The following is a 25,243-nucleotide window of genomic DNA, read 5'->3' as shown; positions in this document are numbered from 1 at the left end:
CCTATTACACAAATTGAGAAGTAATCAGAGAGAAATTTATGAAAAGAATAATGTAGATGAAGATTACCTTTTAAGGGCAACTGGAATAACAACACCTCTCAGATTTACCACTTTTTGAAGCTCATATTATGTTACACGTAGGTGAGAGGTGGACGATTGTAGTTGAACATAGCATGCAACTTCAATCTCTAGTACAAATATCAATCCCTAGAAATGAACATCCCAATAGCTTTTTTGTGTCATCCTTGTCCTCTGCCTCTGTTATTCTTGCTTGGTAATCATAAATGTCTTTGTATCAAGATCTGACAATCTGCAACCAAACTTCTATTGCTATGCCTTCTCTTTCCTAGGAATATACACAACTTTGAGAAAACTAGAATGCCTTCGGTTTGGCCAATGGGAACCTACTAGTTGTCACATTGTATAGGCATTTGTTAAAGTTCATTCGATTCTAAGTAGTAAACATTAAATAATAATCAAAGAAAAGAAAATTTAAAAGATACTATTGGATAAAGTCCTTTTACAAGTATGACTTTATAATTGTGTATGACTTATATCTGGGTCAAACCCCTTTGCATTGGTGTTAGAAGGCATTCTTGAATGATTACATGGTTAGGGTTAGTGTTTAATGCCAAGAATCAACATTATGTTGCCATGAATGTTATCTAGGATTGGTTGATGCAATTGATGATTAAAAACATACTCATATATGATGGAAATATTGTTGTATAATCCCTTCAAGGCTAGGGGAACATCTTCTTCTTGTTGGCACGAGAAACATTCAAAGGTTGGCACTAGTCCTGAGTGCAAAAAGAAAATGTTGACATGACTCTGAGGGTTTTTCATGATCTCAGAGTGAAATTACAATGTCTACAAGAAAACACTTCATTTTAGGAGGAATAGAGTTTATAACAGGGATATATTTCCTTGTGAGCAACAATTTAGGTCACTATGTTATCTGTGGGAGTTAGACAGAGAAATATGAAACTAGGGAGTTCATTTGAAGATCCAATTTTCTGATATAATTTGTATGATTAATTTAAATAGGTTTTTGGACCATTTCTAAGAACATTGCAAAATGTAATAGCATTTGAATTTTAAATGCTAGCTATTTCCAATTATTCTGGAAAAATATGGGATCTCTATTGGGCATGGGAAGTAACTATAGTTTACATTAAACTTAGAAACATGGCATATGATCATTGTAATTAAACACACATAAACTTGCAAATCTAAAATGCACATCCATGCAAACAAGGAGTACCTATGATCTTATGGTTAAAATAAGACCTTAAAGAAAAACAAGAAGAAATGAATATGGAAAGAAAAAAATCCATTATAATTCTTATCAATTTATCTCCATGAAAACAATATCATACCATGATAACACACAAGCTTCGGATAAAATATTGTAAAAAATAGGATAAAATAGAATGTGGCTTACTTCTCAACATGTACATTCCAAACTCCTATATATAACTTCAATGTATGATTGTATAACTCTTTTTGTAAACAACCAAAAAGTAATAATGTCAATCAAAGCAATTTTGCAATTTCAAAAAGATAATGCAAGAACAAGTCTAGATATGCTTGATTATACCCACCTCTTCCCAAGCCTTGTAAATTATAAACCCATGATGTAATAGACTCATTCTCAAATGACACAAAGAAGACAGACAATCAAATACTTTCTCCTCCTTGGTGGAAAAGTGTGATACACAATCCATTGGTTAAGCCCACCGTGTGTAATTTGAATTATTAAAAAATTTCCCTTCAACATCATAGGGAGAAAATCATATGTTTTTATGAACAGAAATAAACCATGATATATATAGCAAGTAATTTGTTGCAGATTAGAATTCGTGGAATTAAATGAATTCTAGAATTAGTTCCATTATGTTTTGAAGATTTGAATGTTAGACGAAAACTAACAAATTTTGCAATAGCCAGTGAGAGAAACAATGGAATGATAGGCAGGCTGAGATGGTAGAGTTAGGCTTTGAATGTGTGTGTGTGAGCATCTACTCTAAATTTGAATGGTATCCACACCTATAGTACAACCACCATGCATTAAACAACACTTTTCTCCCCCACACTTTTCTAAAGAATTTGACATGTCAAGACAAAGGAAGAAGATAGAAAACACCTTACTTATCAAGTATATAAAAATAATTGCTAATTAATTCCATATAGTTAATAACTTTTAGCATATAGATAATTTTTAATCATGATTCATTCGATACATTGTTGGGTATCGATCATCATGCATTGCAATCATCCTTAACTACCCTAGCTAAGCTCAATCTCCACACTAAACCATATATATCGAATTGAGAAGTATCATTTATCCATGAATTGGGACATAGTAAAAGGAGCGAAGATAAAGATAGAAAGTTGTGGATAAAAAATAGACAAATAAATATTGAAAAATGAAATAAATGAAACAATGAAGGAGGAAGGAAGAAATATGAATGTAAAGAGAGAGGCGGATGGATAGAGGGAGATATAAATAGAAATACAGAGAAATACATAGAGAAAGAAAAAGAGTTTGGAAAGACAAAGAGGAAGGGAGATAAGTATATAGACTGTAAGAAAAATAAATAGATAAAGAGGTAGAGATCTATAGAAAGATAAAAAGGAAGATACAGAGTGAGTGAGGGGGTCAAAATAGAGGAGAGGCTAATATGTGTTTAATTATGATTTTTGTATTAGTAGGCAACAAAACAAGAATTTTTTTTGTATAAAATAATAGTCCAAAAGGCATAAAGGGCACATATGCAACTATGTCAATTCATTATTCACAAATAATTTTTTTAATCTATTTTTGAATGTCAGAAAATTTTCAAATTCAAGATTCTAAGTTATCAATAACTTAATTAGTAATTCATAGTATTTATGTTAAGGCCATTTTAAGGCATTCACCTAGAACCTACTATGTTCACCCACTAAAATTAAGTTTATTCAAGTGTCAAGTTGGTAAGGCATCTAGGTAGAATTGGTGGGACCATATATTTTTGTTTGGTTTTGGTAGGTTTAGTTTGAGCTTCACTTGGTTTCGAGAATCCTTTCATATTCTCTACTTAACAAGGCCAACCACATGAAGGTGGAAGTTCATTTGGCCTCCTCCCCACCCCCCACTATAATATTTCTAAATTCCCCATTAACAACTAAGTAAATATTTCATTCATACATTGTAGAAGTATATCATTGAATTATTATAATCACATAACATTCATTAACAAGACATATAATCCGTTAATTCATCAATAATTTGTGAACACGTCAATCATTATAATCACATAACAATATTCAATAACATTACATAAAATTCATTAATAAGCAACATTCATAAAAATTCATCAACACATTCATCATCAAACACGGTTTCTAACATTCATTTATTGTTTTATTTTTTCTTTTGTTGAAGATAAAGGCTAATAGGCACATCATGACTATCTTTGGCATTCTACTGTGGCTCTTGTGGTTTTGATCTTACGACATGAGGTTTCCTATTCTTTTTTTGAGGACAAGGTTGATGCGCCCCTGCAATAAGAAATGAATGGGTTTAATTTTAAACATTTGTTTTAATGTTATAAGTATTTCATTAATCTAAAGAACATAATAGGGATTTTTTCTTTACTTGATAGTGTCACATCATCTACTCTCACATTTTGTTCAGCCCCAACCTCAAAATGCTCAACACTAACATCACACTCTGCATATTAAAAAATTATCACATAAAGGTTACACCAATTGAAATTTAAGATGTTAAATTTTATTAATAATTACATAATTAACTTTTAATAGAAATTAAATGTGTACCTATATCATTGTGATGCACATCAAGGCCTTCGTCATGTGTAGAATCTGTGACATCGTCATCATGAGTAAGATCTATGCCGAGAGTAGTAGGCTATAGTGAAATGCCATGTGCGCATTGTTATCATTGTTCAAAATCAATGTCAAATAGATTATTTATCATGAAGTTCTCAATTTCTATTATTACTCATTAGGCCTATTTACCTGTGTGTGAACCGATGCACCAGAATCTTCTACATCTCTTTGGCCACTAGAATTTGTGTGGTGGCAAACAACCACTAATTTATAGCCTTGCTTGAAGCCAATTTGTTTGTCCTCTTTTATGGGTGCTAGACTAAATTCAATGCCCTGCAATTTTTGCATAATTTCATCAATATTGAATGTATTTCTTATTTGTAATTTTATATTAAAAATTTGATATTAAATTTGATATACTACTACTTGCAATGTGTGGGTGAATTTTCATATATCCACTAGACCAAGATGGTGTTGACCAACCTTCTCTTTCCTAACCTGTGTAGCCTTTGATGTGTCCTGTAGCCTGTATAAGTAAAGTTTGAAATATGTTAGAAATATGTTAGATTATATAAATCCACAATCACACTTCTAAAAATATCTACCAAACTCCACAATCCAAATAAACATGTCATTGTTTCCATACCATGTTGATTTTAGGGTGGTACAAATATGGTGCAAACTGCATCTTGTAGTTTGTGCTTAGTGCTTCAAGCATGTTGTTAGTGTCATAAGGATGTTTGATAATTGATAGCATTATAGAACTTTCTGGGCATGCAATCTACCATAAGTTTTAGTGTTTGAACAAATGATAGACTTCCAAACAATTTTGTTAACATCTCGTGGTTGCCATCATATTTTAATTAATTCAATTTATGACATATTTGTTGTATTCCAAATGAATAATATTATTTTTGTTATTTTACAATCATGTGAGCATTCATTTGTGTTATTGAATAGTGTCAGTTAGAGACTGCATATTGTATATAAATGTGTGTGTATGTTTTACATACACTCACATACATAAAAAAATCAATATGATAATATTATCTTAAATTTGATCAAGCACTTCATATCAAACTAAGATGAAGATTTGTACATATACATACATTCAATACTAAAACATGATGGTCTTATATATTGATCTAATATGCCTCTATATATGAATAACATATTAGTCATAATTAGTTAGTACTAACTAACTAATATGATCATATACAAGATCAGATTTAGAAGAGTCAAGGCTTCACAGACACTCCAAGATAGTCTATTACATTTGTTCAGAATGTCTATATATTGAGTTATTTTAAGAAACTACAGAAGTTATTGTAATCAAGTCAGGCATTTTAATGAATAACTAGAGATCACTAATTTTTGCATAATTATATTAATACTACCACATACCTTTTTTTTTTGGGTGGTGGGTTAATTCCTTTATCTCTTAGTCTCATCTCTTTTTCATCTTCAATTATTTCATTCCACTCCGACTGTGGAACCATGGGAGGATGCTCATACTTTGGGTTGAGCTTTAGAGCCCTTCTATATTGATCTCTCATAGTGTTTAGATGTTTGCAAGCTTTTTTAAGAATTTGGACTCTATTCAAAATATTTTGACCAAAGATCTACTCCATAATTTTTATGAGCTGATCTTTTAATTCAAGGCCTTACTCATTCCATGTTTTAATAAAAAATAAAATTATTAGATAAAAAATTTAGTTCAAGCTATGTACCTTGAATATATTACAACAAATGGATGAACAGAAAAATGTAGCAACCAATTATATCAAGCTACATACTTTTTATGTAATGTGAACAACTAACTTCAATATTAATTTATAAAGAAGTTTCATAAAAAAATATCATTTCCTACAAAATCATCACAGGATCATTAGTCAAAAATGAGTTATGAATAAGTAAACTACAATTACACTCTAAATAATTACAATTTTAAAGTACCTAAAAGCCTAGGCAATTTTAAAAGAATCATATCTTTCTTGCCCATCAACAATGATGCATCCAATGATCCAGTAGAAGTAACACAAGCTGTTCCAGGAAAGGCTGGTAAATTATCACCAGTACTGGTATCAGTTCTATCATCATGAGAAGGTGTACCCATCCCTACACAAAGATAATCAATGTCATACTATACTCAAATGAACAAGAATGTACAAATCAAATCATATTTAACACACACAAAAATGTAGCAAAATTACTAGCTCTAGTTGTAACAAGTGTGGGTGTCTGCAAGCTCCTTGTTGTCAATCTTGCAATCAATAATCTCAGAGTGTTGGTTGGCCTCATAGAAGTAGGCATATGCACATCATCAACAACTAAAAAGTAATAATATATATACAATGTATTTTCTTTGTAAAATATAGATTACAAAAAACATGACAGCAGTATGATAAAACTGTCAATAAAAATCATGAAGAAAATAATGTCCCTTTTGATGATAGAGAATTGAAATCATGCATACCTGTATGAGGTACACTGGTACCCTCATCAGGTGGAACAACTCGGTGTGGTCTCAAAAATTCATGTAACAAAACATACATATTGTGATTCATGATCCGTAAATTAGTATAAAACATAAATCTTTATTGAACTATTGTCCTAGCAAAAGACTCATTACTACTTACTTCCAGATAGCATGCTCTATGATACAATTCATTTATTATAGGCTATTTCTCTTTTATTGGATTTGGATCCATCACAAGCCCAAGAATTTGTAGATTGATGGTCTTGAGGGTCTTTTTACACATGGTTATAGGGTCACTTCTATATGTGATGTCATCATCACATAATACTCTAGTTTCCATATCAGTGCGCAAGTAATTGTTGTATTTAATATGTTCTTTTCCCTTTTCGTAAGAATCAAATTGTGACAAAACATTAGTAAAATAATCAAAACAAGTCCAAAACCTTAATGAAAGTAACATAATAATATGACATTTTGTAAAATTACAATTGCATAAATTTTTATTTAGAAGGTTTACTTGTGCTGGAGAAGGGGTGGGAGCAACATCCTTGCCCTTGTCATCCAATGGATCGGCCATGTCGCCCTGTGACAAAGAATATATATAAAAACATCAACATAATGAAATGAATAGTCAACTTAGCAAAAAAACTTATTATTAAAATGGTATATTATATAATGGAGTTCTAATTGGAAGTAATTAGTTTAAATATTACATATATGGTACTTACAAGTCTCATGATAGTAACTTTATTTGTATCTATGCGATTCAAATTGTAATCTATTAGCAACTCTTCCCTTGAACTTATTGATTTTATCGCACATACAAAAACACGATTTCCCTCATGTGCCTTGAAAATGCAACTGGGTCACTTATTAGTTGACCCAAGATGCATACTATTTATAAAACTTACAATGTTCCTTGTTTCTTTTGGCCTTCCATCTATGTACATAGCAAGTCTTTTACTTTGATCATTTTCTTTCCATTGTAGATAATTTTCTAATAGTGCATACCTATGCATATATTTTTATATTGAACTATCTACATCCAGTTATTGTAATTGTAACAAGGTCCTACATACTCCATCAATTCAACAACTTTTTTATAACTAACCTTTATGCCATCTATGGAAAATAGGCCCAAACAATGTAATGATGATGGAGCTATGCGATATATCCTCTCGTTAACACAAAAATTAGTGTTAATTGGAGGTAATTCCTTGGGTACCCATTCTTTCTCAAGATGTGTTTACCTCTTGATGTCGACCTTTGTCTCATCATCATAAGAACATGGGCCCCCTTGAGAAAGGAAAAATTATACGTGTTTATTGAATTTTCTTCTAATCTTTTAACCTCTAGTTTGTCTCTCTTCCGTTAACCTACTACATGTCTCATTATCCTCTTTTATTCTTGCATTTCCCTCACTCAAGGAAGACAGATCTGGGAAATACCTATTTGGTGGTACCTATAGCCCATCAAATGAGAGATATAGTTGAATATTTTTCTATAAAATGAGGCTAATATTGATGAAGTTTTCCTAAAGTTAATGTTGAAGGTAAAGACAGAGTAAGCATGTAATAAACTTATTCCTCCCAATCCATGTCACTTTGTATGATCCTCATTAAAGCGGTATAATTTCCTACATATGTAAATCATTTTTCTTAATTTAGTTACAAATTACATGATACCTATGCTAAAAATTACATAGAACATAACATGAACAATATGCATACATCACAAAAAACATAACATTGTATATTTTTTAATTGGTTTCCTCTACAAAAATATATTATAAGTAATCATCACTAAGAATTGAGCATCGTAACAAATATTTCAACCTAATCAACACCTAATACATTTCCATTGATCATCTTCTTCATTCATCTTATCATCATTAAACATCATCATTACCACCATCATCATCCAAATTGTCAAAACAACCATTTTCGACATCATGATCATCACTATGACCATCATTGTTGTCATCATCATCATTGTCATCATCATCACCATCACCATCACCACCATCATCATCTTTTCCACCACCACTACCACCACCACCACTATCATCATCATCAATTCCATCACCACCATCATCATCATCATCCCCTTCTTCATCTTCACTATCATCATCGTCTACTTCATCTTCCACTTCCTTGGTATCTTCTTCTTCAATCACATTATATAAATTACTGGTCTTCCTTTTAGATCATGTCTATCGACAAATGACCAACCCAATTTATGTGGAACACCAAAGTAAAACACTTTCTCATATTGACTTGGAAGAACATAGGGCTCATTCCCAACTGGATCAAATGACCTTGTATTAATCATTGTAAATCTATTATCATGTTCAATAATAGTTCTATCAAGATCATTTTGATTCAGTCATAGATTGTACCATTTGACATTGAATAGAACTAGTTTGAAGGAATTAAAGTTGCACTCAATTATATCATCCAAAATACCATAGTATTTGTTTTCAGATTGTTGAGGATGCATGTTGTTTCTAGAAGAAATATTGGTGACCTCGAAGATTGTAATTATCCCAGAATCACAAGTTCTCTTAGTCTTGTCCACCTTTTTTATGCAAAATTTATGGCCATTATGGTACATAGCTTTGTGGTCGTTGACCTATTATTTTTCAAACATGTCAAAATTATGCATCCATCTGTGAGTTGATATTAAAAAAATGGGTCATGATAGATTAACTTATACATACCTTTCCACCTCTTAAACTATTTCCTAAATAAATTACCATTGATGTAACATTGGGATCTCCATTACGATGAGCTTCTTTGACCAATGAAGCATCACTTTCCCATGTTAATGAGTGACCATTTTGTTGAGATCATTCAATCCATACCATCATCCAATCAAGATTATTTTCAATATATAAATAAAGTGCATCTCACTCATGGGCAACTGTATAAAATAATTAGACCAGTTAGAAATAATTTTTACTGATGATGAATAAGAATTAATTAACTACAATAACATCTTATAATTACCTCTCACTTTCTTCAATATACCTTTCCCCATCAAGTACTCCCCTTTGAATCTATTAATGGAGTTGGGATCCCAAATGCAATCTACATGGATTTTTGATGCAAACTTGTGAAGATATTGACTAATGTACACCATGGTTTGGTAGACCATATATCCCTTGACCGTGGAAAACTCAGGCCGTGCTCTCTGTCGAATCAAGACTTTCAAAATTTTTAAGTTCCTCTCAACCATCCACATTGACCTAGTTGGTACATGTCCACACAATTAAATCTCCTCAACTAGATGTATGAGGTAGTGTTCTTGTGCACTGAAAAAAGTTGAAAGTAGACACTTTTGCATCTCATGCAAAAGATGAGGAATTTTTCTCTTCCATTGCTTTATGTCTTTTTTATCAATTTCTTTAGATGACAACCACCTAGAAGATATTCATCATGAAAAAATATATTAACAAGACTAATAACACTTCTAACCTCATGTATTTCTCAAGACCATATATAACATGTTTGACACTCATGTTGTCAAATTGTGTGGGAGAGATAGAGATAGAATGTATTGTAGTAATAATAAAATGATCTTTTCAATATATTATAAAATAAAATAATCAAACTACATGATTTTTTACAAATTTATTGTAAATAGAGAAGAACATGACTTACCTTGACGAAGGTATTTCAATCATGCATTTTCGACCCTGACCCAAAATCACCTTTCTTTGATATGAGACTTCTTATGTTTGCAAGAAATCCTATGGAAAATTTAGTTTTTTTATGGCTTCATATATGGGATTAGTTTTTTGTTGTATTAATAACCAAGGAATGGCACTCGTATTAATATAGTTTTCATTGCTATTTGATTCAAGTAAAAAATTCAATGCATGATTGGATTCATCAATGCCATTGCAAATTTTGACCAATTTTTCTTTGTCACACCTTCCATCCAATATTTTTTGTAGTGTCTCTGTGACATTCTTTCCAATATGCATAGCATCAAACAAATGCATGATTAGGAGGTGCTCATAGTACAACAACCTACTTAATTGTCTAAGATAGCTTTTAAGTCCTTTTGGAAGTTGCTCATTGATGCCTTGATGACCTTCATGAACATCAATTATATCATTAGTAAACAAAAGATAGTATCCAAATTTAAATTTTAGACAAAAACCTACATCAGATGGAATGACATTAGCTCGATGATTCATTCTATTGTATTCCAACTTCCACATGTGAGGTGTCATTCTTCTGGATTTGATTTTGTCTCTTCTTTCCCATTGAAAAGATGTTTTTTGGAAATTGATACTTATGATTTTTTTGGAGAAGTGTCTATTCTCATCGAAAACCTACTTTCTTAAACTTTTTGAATGATGAGATCTCATCTTTGGACCACAAATTGAATGTGAAAATTTTCCCTTTGTTTGAAAACCTACAAGATCATGTATAATTGGATGACATGTGTACTATAAGATTCATATTTAAAATTATCACGTGCAACTTAAACATACAACAAAAATGTGTTAGCACTAATACATACCAAAAATATGCATTAATAGTCTTACATACCACAAAAATGTTTTAGTCTAGGGGCATCATGCATTGTCCACACAAGCATTGCACAAAATTAAAATTGCCTTTCACCAATTGGTCTAGATATGTCGTACATAGTGACCCCATTCCATAACTCCAAAAACTCATCAATCAAGGGCTCAATATATACATTCATATCTTTCACTTGGTACTTACCTCGTTGAATGAACATAAACAAAACATAATTATTACGACCATTTTGATACCATATTTATAATTTAATTTAGATGACTATTAAATAGAAAAATACCTAGTACATTCATTGCCAACATTATGTGCTCCCTCTTTACAGACATCCAAGGAGGAATGTTATTGTTAATAACAAAAATAGACTAGACAGAGTAAATAGATCTCATCTCTCCAAATGGATTGACACCATCTGCTGCCAATGAAAGCTTCAGATTATGAGGTTCTTCTTTAAATATTGGTCACCTATCTTTTATGTCCTTAAATTTGGAACCACCCATAGGCATTCTTGTAATGTCATCTTGACTTCTATTGCATGCATGGTAATCTATAAATTGTGCCAAGCTAGTACACCTGAATAATCATTGCACATGCAAAATAATGGGAATGTACCAAAGAACCTTGCAAGGCACCTTTTTGGTTATTATGTGACAATTAGGGCATTCTATTGCAATTTCATGTTGTTTATGATATATAATATAATCATTGGGACATGCATGTATTGTTTGATACTTCATTCTGATGTCTTTCATAATGGTTGATGATTCTTCGTAAGAGCAAGGTAGAATGTTTGATGGTGGTAACAAACACTCACCTATCAACCTATGGAAAAATATTGTTAATATAAAGAACATTAATGGTATACTAACATAGAAGATGACAAAAATGACACTATACCTTAGCATACATGAGATTGCTACATTGGATATACCATTCATAACCTTGAAGTTTACCAGCAATAATACAACAAGGAGAAGTGTTGTTTGGGAGTCTTGGTACAGGGGCTTGTATGCCTTTTTAATTATAGGTATATCAAGGTTCTCTTCATCATCATCATTAGATGCACAAATATCATTTTCTTCATCATCTTCATTAGTTGTGCTAGTAACATCTTCTTCAATCCTATTCTCTAGCACATTATTAGTTGCACCAATACCAACATCTTCAATTGTGTTCTCTACCTCATGATCATCTTCTTCCATGGAAGCATTACCTTCTGCTTCAATATTCACACCTCCATGTTCCACTAGTTCAAAATCCACATTCACCAAAGGACAAAAATCCTTTCCCCCTTCAACGTGTCGATCATGTTGCCTACAATGTCTCTGAGCTATTGTGATTAGAATTCTTTGATTCTTTAAGCCCTTGCATTTTTTGCAAGGACAATAACATTTTCCATTACTATTTCTTTTGAACTAAGACCACAATCTAGCAATTGTCTCCTTATTTTGTTTAGGGTTCATATTGTTAGGCATGGACTTTCTTCACAAGAAAAATATTTGGGCTATAAAAATAATATCAAATATAAACATACAAGCATTAGTAGTATCTTGTATATAATTGATAATAATTAAATAATTAAATATTACTATGTCTTCAATAAAGATGGCATCTAAACAAATAAAATAAATTATACAATATAAATATTAGCATTGATTTTGAAAAATATTATATATTGGAATTAATTTTGAACAAAAAGTATTCATTTATGTATGTTTCCACTCAAAATATATTGCTACAATAAATGTGAGTAAAGGCATGGAGGGTTTTGGCAAGATAAAGTTAGGATCAAGAAACACTGGGAGGTGGGGGTGATGGGGCATGAATAAGTGTTGTAGAACTTTCTGTAAGAATTTGCTTTAGGATAGAATTCACCCAAGACCAAGGAACTCAAAACACAAGAACAAATTAGACTAGAGTGTGATTAGAATAACTGTATAGTATTCAATACAATGTACAAGTACACTAGGAGTACCTCAATATAAAGGCCTCTAAGATGCATCTAGAATGCCTTAGAATCAACATCATGATAAGTCCTACAACTAGGCACATGTCCACCAGATATAGGTTATCCTCCATTAAGCACAGAAGTAAGTGTGCTAATGAGAGGATAAGCCTACAATGGTGTGACATGGACATTAGTGTTGTTGAAAACATGTGCTAAATTAGGAGTGTGAAAAAATGTGTTGTCTACTTGACAACCCAAAAAGGTGTGCAAACTCCTAAGTGTCTCATAAAGAGAATTAATAAAATAATGCAAAATGATAAAATAATGCACTAACCTAAGTAAACTTAAGTAAAGTGTAAATAGTAAATACATATTTACACCAACACCCCTCCTTAAGTGCAACTTAGGGGAGTGCACTTAAGCTCACTAATGCATAATGGGTCTCGGCTACTAGGCCATGTTAGGTACCCATGTACAAAAGCAATGCTAGAATGATGCAATGCAATCTCTCATAAAGTGGAGAAAGAGGGAAAACCTTATGGGAAAAACCCTCCTCCAAAAAGAGAGATGAGTACAATAAAGAAGAAGAGAGAGAAGAAGACATCAGAATAGGAAAAAATCCCTCCCAGAAGAAGAAGAAGAAAGAAGTCAAGGGACTCTCCTTTCTGCAACATCCCACACCCCCAAGAGATCTCACAAATGAATGCACTTGACCTCGATGAAGTGTTTTGTGAAGATATCAGCAACTTGCTCTGCTGTAGGATAGTACTATAGTGCAATGATCTGCTCATGGATAAGCTCTTTGATATAGTGCATGTGAACCTCAATGTGCTTTGTTCACTAATGTTGAACCGGATGCTTAAAGATTTCAATGGCACTCTGATTGTCACAATGAATAATTTTAGGCTTAGGTAGATCAAATCCAAACTCCTCTAGGATGTGTTGTAACCAAAGAGCCTTTGTAGCTACATTGATAGCTCCTCAATACTTAGCCTCTGTGGAAGAAAGAGAAACATTGCTTTGCTTCTTACTTTTCCAATAAATAGGGCCAGAACCAAAGTGAAATATGTATCCTGAAGTAGACTTCCAAGAATCTAAGTCTCCTGCATAGTGATCTAAGTCTGTGTATCCAATCAAATGAAGCCCTGTACTACTGCATAATGTATCCCATGTGTGTATGTAACCTTGATGTAGTGCAAAATGCACTTGGCAACCTTCCAATGAAGCTCATGAGGTTCTTGCATAAATCGTGAAACCATACCAACTGCCAAAGCAATATTAGGGCATGTCTGTGTCAAGTAGATAAGGCTCCCAACTAACTATCTATATAAGGTAGCATGAACAAGTGGAGTTGTGTACGTAGCCTCTAGCTTGACACCTGACAGAAAGGGAGTAGGAGCAAGCTTGTAGTCACTCATGTGAAGCAGATAAAGTAAGTCAAGAGCATACTTGGGCTGTGAAAGTGTGATTCCTGCTAAAGACTATGTAATCTCTATGTCAAGGAAGTAATGTAGCAAACCCAAGTCTATCATGGCAAATATGTCCTATAGAGAGGTCTTGACACTAGCAATGATGGATACAATGCTCCCTGTAATGATCAAGTCATCTACATAAAGCACTAGGATTAGGTGTGAGTCATCTTTCTGAAGAATGTAGACATTAAAATCATAGTGACATCTAGTGAAACTTTCTGAGAGGAGGAAAGAATCCATTTTGGCATACCAAACCCGAACAGCCTGCTTTAAACCATAAATAGACTTCTTCAATCTACAAACCATAGTAGAATCTTTTATGAACCCCTGTGGCTACTCCATATAAATTTCTTCATGAAGGTCACCATTCAAAAATGCACTCTTAACATCCATCTGGTGTGCAACCCATCCTTAAGCTGCAGTAATTGCTAGTGTTAGGCGAATGGAGTTCATCTTGGAAACTGGTGCAAAAGTCTCTATATAGTCAATACCTGAAACTTGTGAGAAACCTTTGGCAACTAGTCTAGCCTTATCTTTATCAACACTTCCATTCGTTGCAAATTTGGTTCAATAGATCCACTTACATCGAACCACTTTTCTTCCCTTAGGAAGGGGAACTAAATCCCATGTGTTATTTTTCATTAATGAATTATATTCTTCCTCCATAGCCTTATCCCATTCTTAAATCCTTGATGCTTCCTTAAAAGAGTGTTGATCTAAAGCAATGGCTATGTATGCATGTGGAAATGACTTGTGTTGTGACCTAGTCCTCTGAGTGTCTGAAGGATTTCCCACCAATGAACCTATTGCATCAAGAGTTTGTTGTGCCCAATGAGGTTTAGTGAAAGAGGAAGAAGGAATGTCCTCAACTATTTTGTTGACCCTGCAAAGGTGGTATCCTATGAGTCAAAGTTGGAGGAATCTCATCTTCCAAGTCACTATCATCATTATGATCACTATCCATGTAGGAAGAAGAAGGAGGAGTTGAAGAAGCCAAAATTGGACATGACTCTTCAAAGTGAACATTCCTCTCATAAAATATTTCATGCATCTCTGGATCCATTAGTTTGTATGCCTTGAGATGATTAGGATATCCAACAAATATGCATGGTCTACTTTGTGGTTATAATGACTTTCGCTTTTGTGGAGGTATCCTTGCCCATGCTGGACTTTACACTTGGTTTTCTACCACACCAAGCCTCAAAAGGTGTTATTCCATCTAAGGCCTTATGTGGACTTCTATTTTGGATGTAGTTGGCATAGCACATGGCTTCAACCCAAAACACTTGATCTAGAGACTTGTATTGAAGCATGCAAGTATTCATTTCCTTAAGGGGTTTGTTCTTTCTTTCAGCTACACTGTTCTATTCTGGCATGTATGCAATTGAATGTTGAAGATCTATCCCCTCATGTGTGAAAAAGTCTATAAGTCTGGAGTTGAGATATTCTTTGTCATTATCTCTCCTTAGGATCTTGATGGCTTTCCTAGATTTTTTCTCAACTTGAGCTTTGAATGTGATAAAGTTGTCAAAGACTTCACTCTTGTGACCTAGGAAAAAGACCCAAGTGTACCTTGAAAAGTTATCAATAAATGTGATAACATAGTTGGCCTTACCAAAAGATGGTACTATAAAAGGGCTAGTTACATCACTATGAATCAATTCTAGAATAGCAGTTGCTTTCCAAGACTTCCTCTTATCATATGTCTCTTCAAGATGTTTACCTACTTCGCAACTTGGACATACACCCTCTGAAAATTTGACTTGAGGTAGACCAATGACCATTTCCCTGCTGCTGAGTTGTTGAAGGTAGCGATAATTAAGGTGTCAAAATCTTTCATGCCATAGTTTACTTTGTGTGTTTGAATGAGTCAATAAGGCAAGAGACATGGACTTAGGCACAAAATGTGAGAAAGAATAAAGTCTTGTCTGATGGTTTACCTTTCCAACCACCACCATCAAATCATCTTTGAGATTTTTCACCACTACTATGTCAGGGAGGAACTCTACTTTGTTGTCACATCCATAGTGAGTTATTTGATAGATGGAGAGAAGGTTGGTGCTAAGGTTAGGAACATGAAGTACATCCTTGAAGACGCTATTCTCTAACTCAACATTCCCTTTACCTTCTACTTCAACTTGAGTATCATTTCCCACATAGATGTATGGTACATTTGATGGTTTCAATGAGGAAAATTACTCCCTTGAAGCACCCATATGATGTGTTTCTCTTGAATCTAGAACTCATTCCTCTACATTGTTTGTACTTGCAACTAAAGCTTGTCCCTTGCCCTTTGAAGTGGACGAAGAACCCTTATCCCTGTATGCATTTGGAACATCAATTTTGTGTTTCTTCATAATGTTGACCAATTCATCAATCTACTTATCTTTGCACTCATGTTCATCATGACCATTCCTCTTACAATAGGAACATGTTTTCTTCTCCTTTTTGGTGGAATTGTTCCCCTTTTGATTGTTCTTGGAAGAAGACTTTCCTTGTTGTGAAGAAGAATGTTGAGTGGAAGAAGATTGATTTGAGGTAGATTGTTATTTTGAGGAGGACTGTTGTGTGTCATCTTGTGGCTTAGCCTTCCATTGCTTGTGCTTCCTATTTGAGTTTTTGCCACTTGAATTACCTTCATTTACACCAAGGCTTTGGTTTTGGAAGACTTGAGAATTCCTATTCCCACTAGATTGTCATGTTCAAAGATCAACGTTTCTAAGAATTTCTTGAATGAAGGCTTAACATAGGCACTACCCATTGTCAAATTGTGTGTATTAAAGCTAGAAACAAAAGGAGCATATTCAGGTGGAAGATGAGTCATGATGTGTTTGATCATCTTTCCATCCTTGACAGGTTCACCATAATCCTTTAGCTTTACCCTATACATTTCTATTTGGGTAAGATAGTCTTTAATTGTATCAAACTTTCTAGGATCCAACTTGAGAATTTTATCCTTTATAGTGTAAGCCATGTCTTCATCTACTATCCCATACAAAGCTTCTAGTTTAGCCCAAGCCTCTATTGGATCTGTAAGCTTCCTAATGTAAAATTTGATAGGATTAAAGATATTTTTCAACAAGGTTCCTAAGGCCATCTCTTGTTTGGATTCCCAGTCTTCCTTTCAAGCTTCATTAGCATCAGTAGGAGGTTCCTTTGTTGCACCAGTGATATAGCACCATAAATCTTTTTCTACCAATGGCTCTTTAATGTTTTCTTTCCAAGTAGCATAATTATGTGGAGTTAACTTTGAAAAAGAACCCATAATGCAAGAACACAAGATCAAGGAGACACAGTACACAATATAAATCCCCCCTTTTCACTCAATCAAAAAATTGCCCCCCCCCACCCCCCCCCCCCACAAATCAATGATTTTGGCACTTTATATATAGTGCATTTACAATGGGCTACTTGCCAAAATGGATAAAGTGGGCTTTCTAATTTTGTTGATTACAACCTCTATAGATAGTACAAATCTGGACTATTACAATGTAGCTCAAAATTACATCAATTGTGAAGCAATACAATGCAAAATAGGACCTATCTTTGAAAGTGATACTCTTTTCCAAATAAGATTACAATCTGACCAAAGATTTGAAAACTAGACAAAAAAATATACACTTTCAAAAAAAAAAAGGAACCTGAAAAGGAGTCCAAATGAGCCCATACAATGCATTTGAAGTTGCAAAAAGTAGGATTAGATAGGTATAGTCACCAATAAATTCTTATACTAACCAATTCGTGCACCAAAACCAAAACCTAGCTATAACACTAAAAAATTGAGGAAATTTTACCCAAAATAAAAAAAAATAGCACCTGATTCGGAGTTCAGATGATCGAGTTATGGTCGTTTGAAGTTGGGTTGCCAAATCAAAATTGCATCTGAAGAGAGGTCTACAGAGGAAAACAATGTGTTAAATTTGATGGTCAAATGGTCATCATAGTAGTTCAAAAATTCCCTAGTATGACGATCAAACAATCGTCAAATTTAGGCTAACTTCAGCGTCTGTGCAAGTCTATGATGACTCACCCTGTATGACTATAAACGTGGCACGTATGGATTGTACAAAAATTGTAGACATATATCACTGACTGTGTAGGTATAGTAGGTGATGTGTCACACTTGACTGGTGAACAACAGATGATTCAGTGTATGGCTTCAGTGACTGAGTGCTTGTGTGGACTGCTATGCTAGAGGTGTGGGCAATTGGGCTTTTGCCACATGTCAAAAATTATTTGTTTTGTGTGGGAGACAAGTCCATAGGTTTCTCCATGTGTAGGGTTCCCACGTGGATGGTGCAGACTTTGCCGCATGAAGGGCAGTGACTTTGATGCGTTTCATGCGTTGTGTTTAGTTGGCACTGCGTGGATCCACGTAAACAAGTAGTAGTTGCCATCGGAGGTTGAAGCTTCTGCCAAAAGTTTTGAAAGGGCGATGCCAGAAATTAAAACTGATGCGAGGTTTTTTATGTAATTGCCATGTTTTGAATGGTTGGAAACTCTTTACACTGCTAGAACTTACAAATGCACACCAAAATTTTAAATCCAACGGGACTTTAGTCCCACATTGCCATTGCTATTGGTAACGGGAATGAATAAAACATTAAGTGCTTAGAGTGTATGGTAACTTGCCTCCATCGATGGAAATTGAAATAGGCCTACCGATTTTCGATGAATAGTTGGCCGGTGGAAAGTATGTTGTCATCGGTATTGGAAGGAATCTTAGCCACCGCTCTTTAAGGAATATTTTCCAGAATGTTGAATGTCTACTTGCATGATTAAACCTGCAAATATTAGAATAATACTTGCAGAATAATACCTAATAATACCTATAGACTGTAGAATATTTTGCATTACTCAGGGTTGGTGTGTGACTGCTCGGTGCCTGGGGAAAAAAATTTCTCTGCCTGGACATTTAAATCGAAAAAATTAATTTCAAAATTGTAGAGAACAATACAAAATGAATAGATCCAAAAATTAATTTAACAAATCGAAATTAGATCATACCCGAATTTGCAAATTGGGCCTTCGGGTTTCAATTTGCAAAAAAAATTTGTCTCCTGGTTGAATATGGCCTAAAATAGAAAAATTTATAGTCAATCTTCACCGAATCATCACTCCAGATGCAATGGCATGATTTACTTCAACTCTAGACACTCCCAATTGTTGCTGATGCTCTAGATCTAAAATGAGTCCTTTAGAGAGATGAAGCAAAGAGGTCTCAAATGGCTATGTGACTAGTATCTCCCTCAACTCTGATACCATGTAAGAATCTGCCTTAGGGCAGAATTCACCCAAGACCAAGGAACTCAAAACACAAGAACAAATTAGACCAGAGTATTGAACTGCCTCACAATAAGTGTTCCATAGTCATGCGCTAGGCCTGGCTTAGGAATAATCTATTCAAGCTAAGGACTACTTTTCCCCTACCATGAGGTACATTTAGATTATCAACCCAAGGATGTATACTTGAAATGGTCGACACAGTATGTGCACTAGGTACCTTGATGAGTCATTATGCTTGTGCTGCAGGAAAGTAAAAATGCAAAGGAAGGAAACTACACTACTATTGTGGAAAGGAAAATACTGAATCTTTGAATGTTGAAAACACAATGACAAGATAACATAGATTCCATCTTGACTCATCCACAAGACTGTTCTCGTAGATGCTGCAGGAACGTTCATGAAGTGTGATGCTACAGGAAGGAATTAACTAGCTATGTCTTACTTAAAATACTGCCAATGCTAGTAAAATGAATCTATTCTATCCTAATCTAATCCACCTTCCAAGTGGGCCCCCTTGGTTGGCTTCTCTAATCTACCAACGTAGGATAGAAGCTAAAGAGAACTAATTCATTTCATTAATCAGTCATTACATGATTCAGAATTGTAAAACACAACTGCAACAAACTGTGAATCAGTGTTCTCTCTTACTCGGTAAAACTTATTAAAAGTCCAAAAACTTCACACACAGGAGTCGATCTCGACATATATAGGGAATCTACTCTTTATTACATAACAAAAAAGTTAAGTCCGTAGGAGAGAATATAGGAGAACAACTGAAAGTTGAAAGGAAGGATAACAGAATTGAGGAGGGAGCAATGAAGTCTCAGCATATGCTTGTTACAATATAAATGCAGAGAAGGCAATGGATCGTAAAAGCTCCTCCTTATTCGCTGCCATGTTTCCTGGAGTGGTTATAAATTCCTTTTCATGGTTGTTCCTTGATGCTCATTTCTCCTTGAATGCTGTCGGCAACCAACTTCTGGATTCTTCCGCTCATCCTTTAATCCTTATCATTAGGTTAGTTATGATATAAGACATATTTGCAAATAAACATCCATCAAACTAAATTCAAGCACAAGAACGCACATTTGGATATTTATATGAAATACTTCATATTAGATATAATTTAGGCAAAAAATGACATAGTTTCTCTACCCCATAAATCATCAAAGGTTTATCAAACATAGGCTTATAAGTGTTAAAACAAGGATAAACGGAGTATCACAAAGTATCTTAAACATAACAAAATAAAGGCATTTTTTAGACTCATCATCTGCCCTCTGCTAAACTAATGCTTGTCCTCAAGCATTACACTTCTTTGTCAAATATTTGAGCTCCCCAACTTCTATCTTTCCCTTTCTGCTACTCTTGAAGGTGTAATAGAATCCTCTGGTCCTTTCCCATACTTTGCGCCTATGATCTTCCTACAACTTATCAAGTTTGTCAGCGTCAATATCATATAGGGGCCATAAAAGCATTGGAGGTTGCATGGTCAAAGGACACCATAGCTGTGGTCTTAGTTTCTTTCCCAGTTCTAAATATTTTGGAACTCTATATAGTGCTGCTTCCAAATTATTAGGACTGTGCGGCTCTAATTTCTTGAGAGAATCAGGTAACCGTTCCCATCTACTTCTTACTCTGGTCATAGCTCTCTGGAATGCAAAGTAGGGAAAGTTTTCATATTCGATATACACTTTGGTTCTAGCAGCAAATACCTTCTTTCTAACTTTTGGATTACTCTTCCCATAGGTTAATGTAAACCAGTCTCGAAGCATTTCTTCTGGTTGTTTACTTTTTGCCCTCAAGGGTAAAGGTTTTGTTCTCTCCTCATCTCTGTAATTAACTAGTTGTCTGTCATAATTTGTCTCATTAGACATCCATGACATAAAAGCTTTCAAATGCACATCTCCTATATAGAGCAAAGGATTCCACTCAGTTTCTGTAGGAATGACAAAATTATGAATATACAACTCACACAATAGATTTTTCTGCCATAGTGGTAAGGTTTGATACAGCCCATAAAACTCTTGTGTGGTTTTAAATTCTGCATTTACATTTCTGAGGGTTAACATCAACTGAAACAAAAGATATTGTTCTTTCAAACAAAAAGCATATACTCAAGGAGGTGGTCTGCAAGCAAGAGCTTGATCAGCTCATTTAAATGCATGTTCCATGCGTTGTTTCTGTCTTTCTAGTTGTTCTTTCAATTCTTCAATCTCCTCATTTTGTGATGTTATGATCTTGCTCATTCTTTTCTTCTCCTCTTTCCATAGTGCTTCAGCAAATAAATGTTGTCCATATAATTGGAAAAGGAGTTTTTTCAAGGTGATGGCATTGTTATCCTCTTCATAATCCTTTTTCTTTTTCTGTTCCCGCCATAGATGTTCCGCCAAACTATTGATCCATGTTGACTTATACGGGACTAAGGCAGTATTCGAATCATGACATTCAAGAACTACTTCATTCTCATGGCTTGAAACACTTGGTAAATCCATTAAGATTTTGTTAATTTCTTGCTCACATGCTGCAGGAGGATTACCAAAAGCTTCTGTCATCTCAGTGTGAAGGGTAGAATGGTCAAAAATTATCTGCACAAGAGACTCTGGAGCAGGTGCTTTAGACAATATAGGATCTTTAAAAATCTGCCCTCTCATTCTAGGGCTTCTCCGCAAAGGAGTCTCTTCTTGTACTACTATCTTTTGCCTACTTTTTTGTTTTGGTGTCACTGCTGTAAGATTAGTTGCTATAGGAACCTTCTTTGTTTTCTTCTGTTGCTTAATTGTAGGACTAGGTTTTTGCTGAGCAGCAATTTCTTCTGGGGACTTCCGTTTCCTTTTAGCTTTACTAGTAGTGGGTTTAGGGATTTCCTGTTCAGGTGGAGGCACATTCTTTTGAATGGAAGCAAATTTTGGTTCAATCCCTTGTGTGCTTTCTGTTTCAGCTCCCTCAACATTTTGTTCTGCAGGCTCACTATTGGGACCTACATTTTTCTCACCTTGTTGTTCACTAAGGTCAACTTGGGGTTGTAGGGTTTTAAATTTCACAAATTCATCCCATGTCAAAGGGGATACATCCCTAAGAGACCTTTCTATTAACAAATTAATCAAGGCACGGTGAGTGACAGAATTATCTTTCCCTTTTTGAGTCTCTTCTGCACTAATACAGAGCATATTATACAAAAAATTTGGAAGATTCACAACAATATTGTGCCTTATACAACTAAGCAACTTAAAATGGTGTGCATGTAAGTGAGAAAATCTGCCTTCAAAAGTAAAATACTTGATGACATGCATTTCTAGCTCAGGGTATGGAGGTGGCAAAGACAATCTCTTGCACCCCTACTTTGTAACATCCAATTGAAGGTCATGTGGGGTAGTGAACTGGGCCCTTGCTGACCTAGTGTCATGCGAGCTCGGATAATGCTGTCCAACAGAAGGTAACCCTGTTACTTTTGCAATTATTGTTCTGTTGCAATTACTATCAAACCCCACACAGAAGCTTCACCTTCATCAAATGTCCTGGTGAATTCTATAGCTGCTTCTTCATCATATGTTGTTAAATTCAAACAATAACCTAACCACCCGCATGCATTGAATCTTCTTACTGCTTCTACGTCAGAGAGCAACAAAATGTGCTCAATCGGCTCTCTTCTCTATAAACCTCCTCCCATTTCTTGATACTTCTTCTGCTACTCCATTTCTCTCTCCCTTTCTGAATGCAAACTTCAAGACTTTGCGTTATTGCTTAGACGCTTCACCACTTCTTTTTGGGAACATTAATTGCCATAACCAATTGTTATGTGTCATAATTAAACTTTAGGTAAAAGTAAATCATGAATTTGCATGGAAATCATCCGAAAACATGGTTCAAATGCCAAAAAATTTTAAATGGGTCACATCATGGCTTAGCACAAAAAATTTGGCACGAACAAGGGAAAAAAAAAATTCATTCAGAAAGTGGGAATACAACACTTGACATGGCATACTTATGGCAAAAAGTTCTCATTAATAAGGGGTAATGACAAGATTTTGAAAAATCATCACAATTAATTAGGCATGTCATTGGATAGTACGACACTCCCATTTTTAAAAATGGGTCACATCATGGCTTAGCACAAAAAATTTGGCACGAACAAGGAAAAAAAAATTCATTCAGAAAGTGAGAGTATAACACTTGACATGGCATACTTATGGCAAAAAGTTCTCATTAATAAGGGGTAATGCCAAGATTTTAAAAAATCATCATAGTTAATCAGGCATGTCATTGGATAGTACGACACTCCCCTGCCCCCTGCTAATTTTATGACAAGTGTCCTCACTTGTCAGACTAGTATGGGTGAGGGACTGGAATACGCCATAATTATAGAGACTATGCAGTATTATATATAATTAACAAAATCTGCAAACTTATAAATGAATAATAGTTTGAAAATTTTTATACCTGCCAAGTGGATTGTCACATGCTCCAAAAAAAGGTGGCGGAAATAATGTAAACGACAACATCCATCAGCATGTGCAGATTTGATTGAAAATATAAAAATTTAATTATGTAGAAAGTGAGTGGATGGAAGATTAAGAAATGGAGTGGGGTGGGTGGATGGAAGATTAAGATATGAATGGAAAGAAATATCATGAAAAGAAAATGGACTTTATGCAAACATAAAGTTATTATTATGGACATGCAAATTAGAATTAATGTTGAAGAGGAGCAGGCGGAAGGTTTTCACCTTCTACTACAGGAAGAGATACTTGAGTTGTCGTTAGACCTGGTTGTTCGAACTGTTGCATGAATTTGGCTTTTGTTTGAGGTTGTTTGTAAAGCTTAAGTCAATGACCATTGATTAGCATTTTGAAAGGCACATCATCAATTGTGGTTAGTTGAATTGTTCCATTTTCAAACACATGGATGATTTGATATGGTCCTAACCATCGTGTCTGCAACTTCCCTGGCATATCCTTAAAGCGAGAATCATACAATAATGCCCAGTCACTAGCTTTGAATTGTTTGTTGAGGATATGAGAATCATGTCAGTGTTTTCTCTATTTTTGCACCAGTTTAGTGAGTTCTAAAGCGGTCTTGCACATTTCATCCAAAGAATTAAGATGCAGGAGGCGTTCTCTTTGTGCTGAAGGAAGATCAATATCTAAGGTCAAGGTTGTTCTTAAAGTCTTGTGTTCAAATTCAATTGGAAGCATTGCCACTTTCCCATATGAAATCTCAAATGGTGTGAATCTGGTAGTGGTTTTCCAAGTTGTTCTGTAAGCCCAAACAACTTCTTGTAATCGACTAGTCCAATCTCGACGATGTAAATGGACTGTTTTAGTTAGAATATTTTCCAGCTCACGGTTGGTAACTTCTGCTTGTCCATTGGCTTGTGGATGATAAGGACTGGATCTGTGATGCCTAATGTTATACTATTTCATCAACTCTAAAATTAGGTTGGAAGTAAACTATGTGCCTTGATCAGTAACCAATTCTTTAAGAACTCCATAGCGTGTAAAAATCTCTTCATACAAGAATTCGACTACTTTTTCATCACGGGCATGCTTCATAGCCTTAACCTCAACCCATTTGGTTAGGTAGTCAGTAAAAATCAGAATATAAGACTTCCCATTGGATGGAGGATCAATAGGACCAATGAAGTCCATTCCCCATTTGTCAAATGGTGTTA

This window comes from Cupressus sempervirens, chromosome 3 (genome assembly GCF_028749045.1).
Source record: "Cupressus sempervirens isolate cs-2001-9-10 chromosome 3, ASM2874904v1, whole genome shotgun sequence".
Classification (NCBI taxonomy): Eukaryota; Viridiplantae; Streptophyta; class Pinopsida; order Cupressales; family Cupressaceae; genus Cupressus; species Cupressus sempervirens.
Note: the sequence above shows the minus strand (reverse complement) of the source record.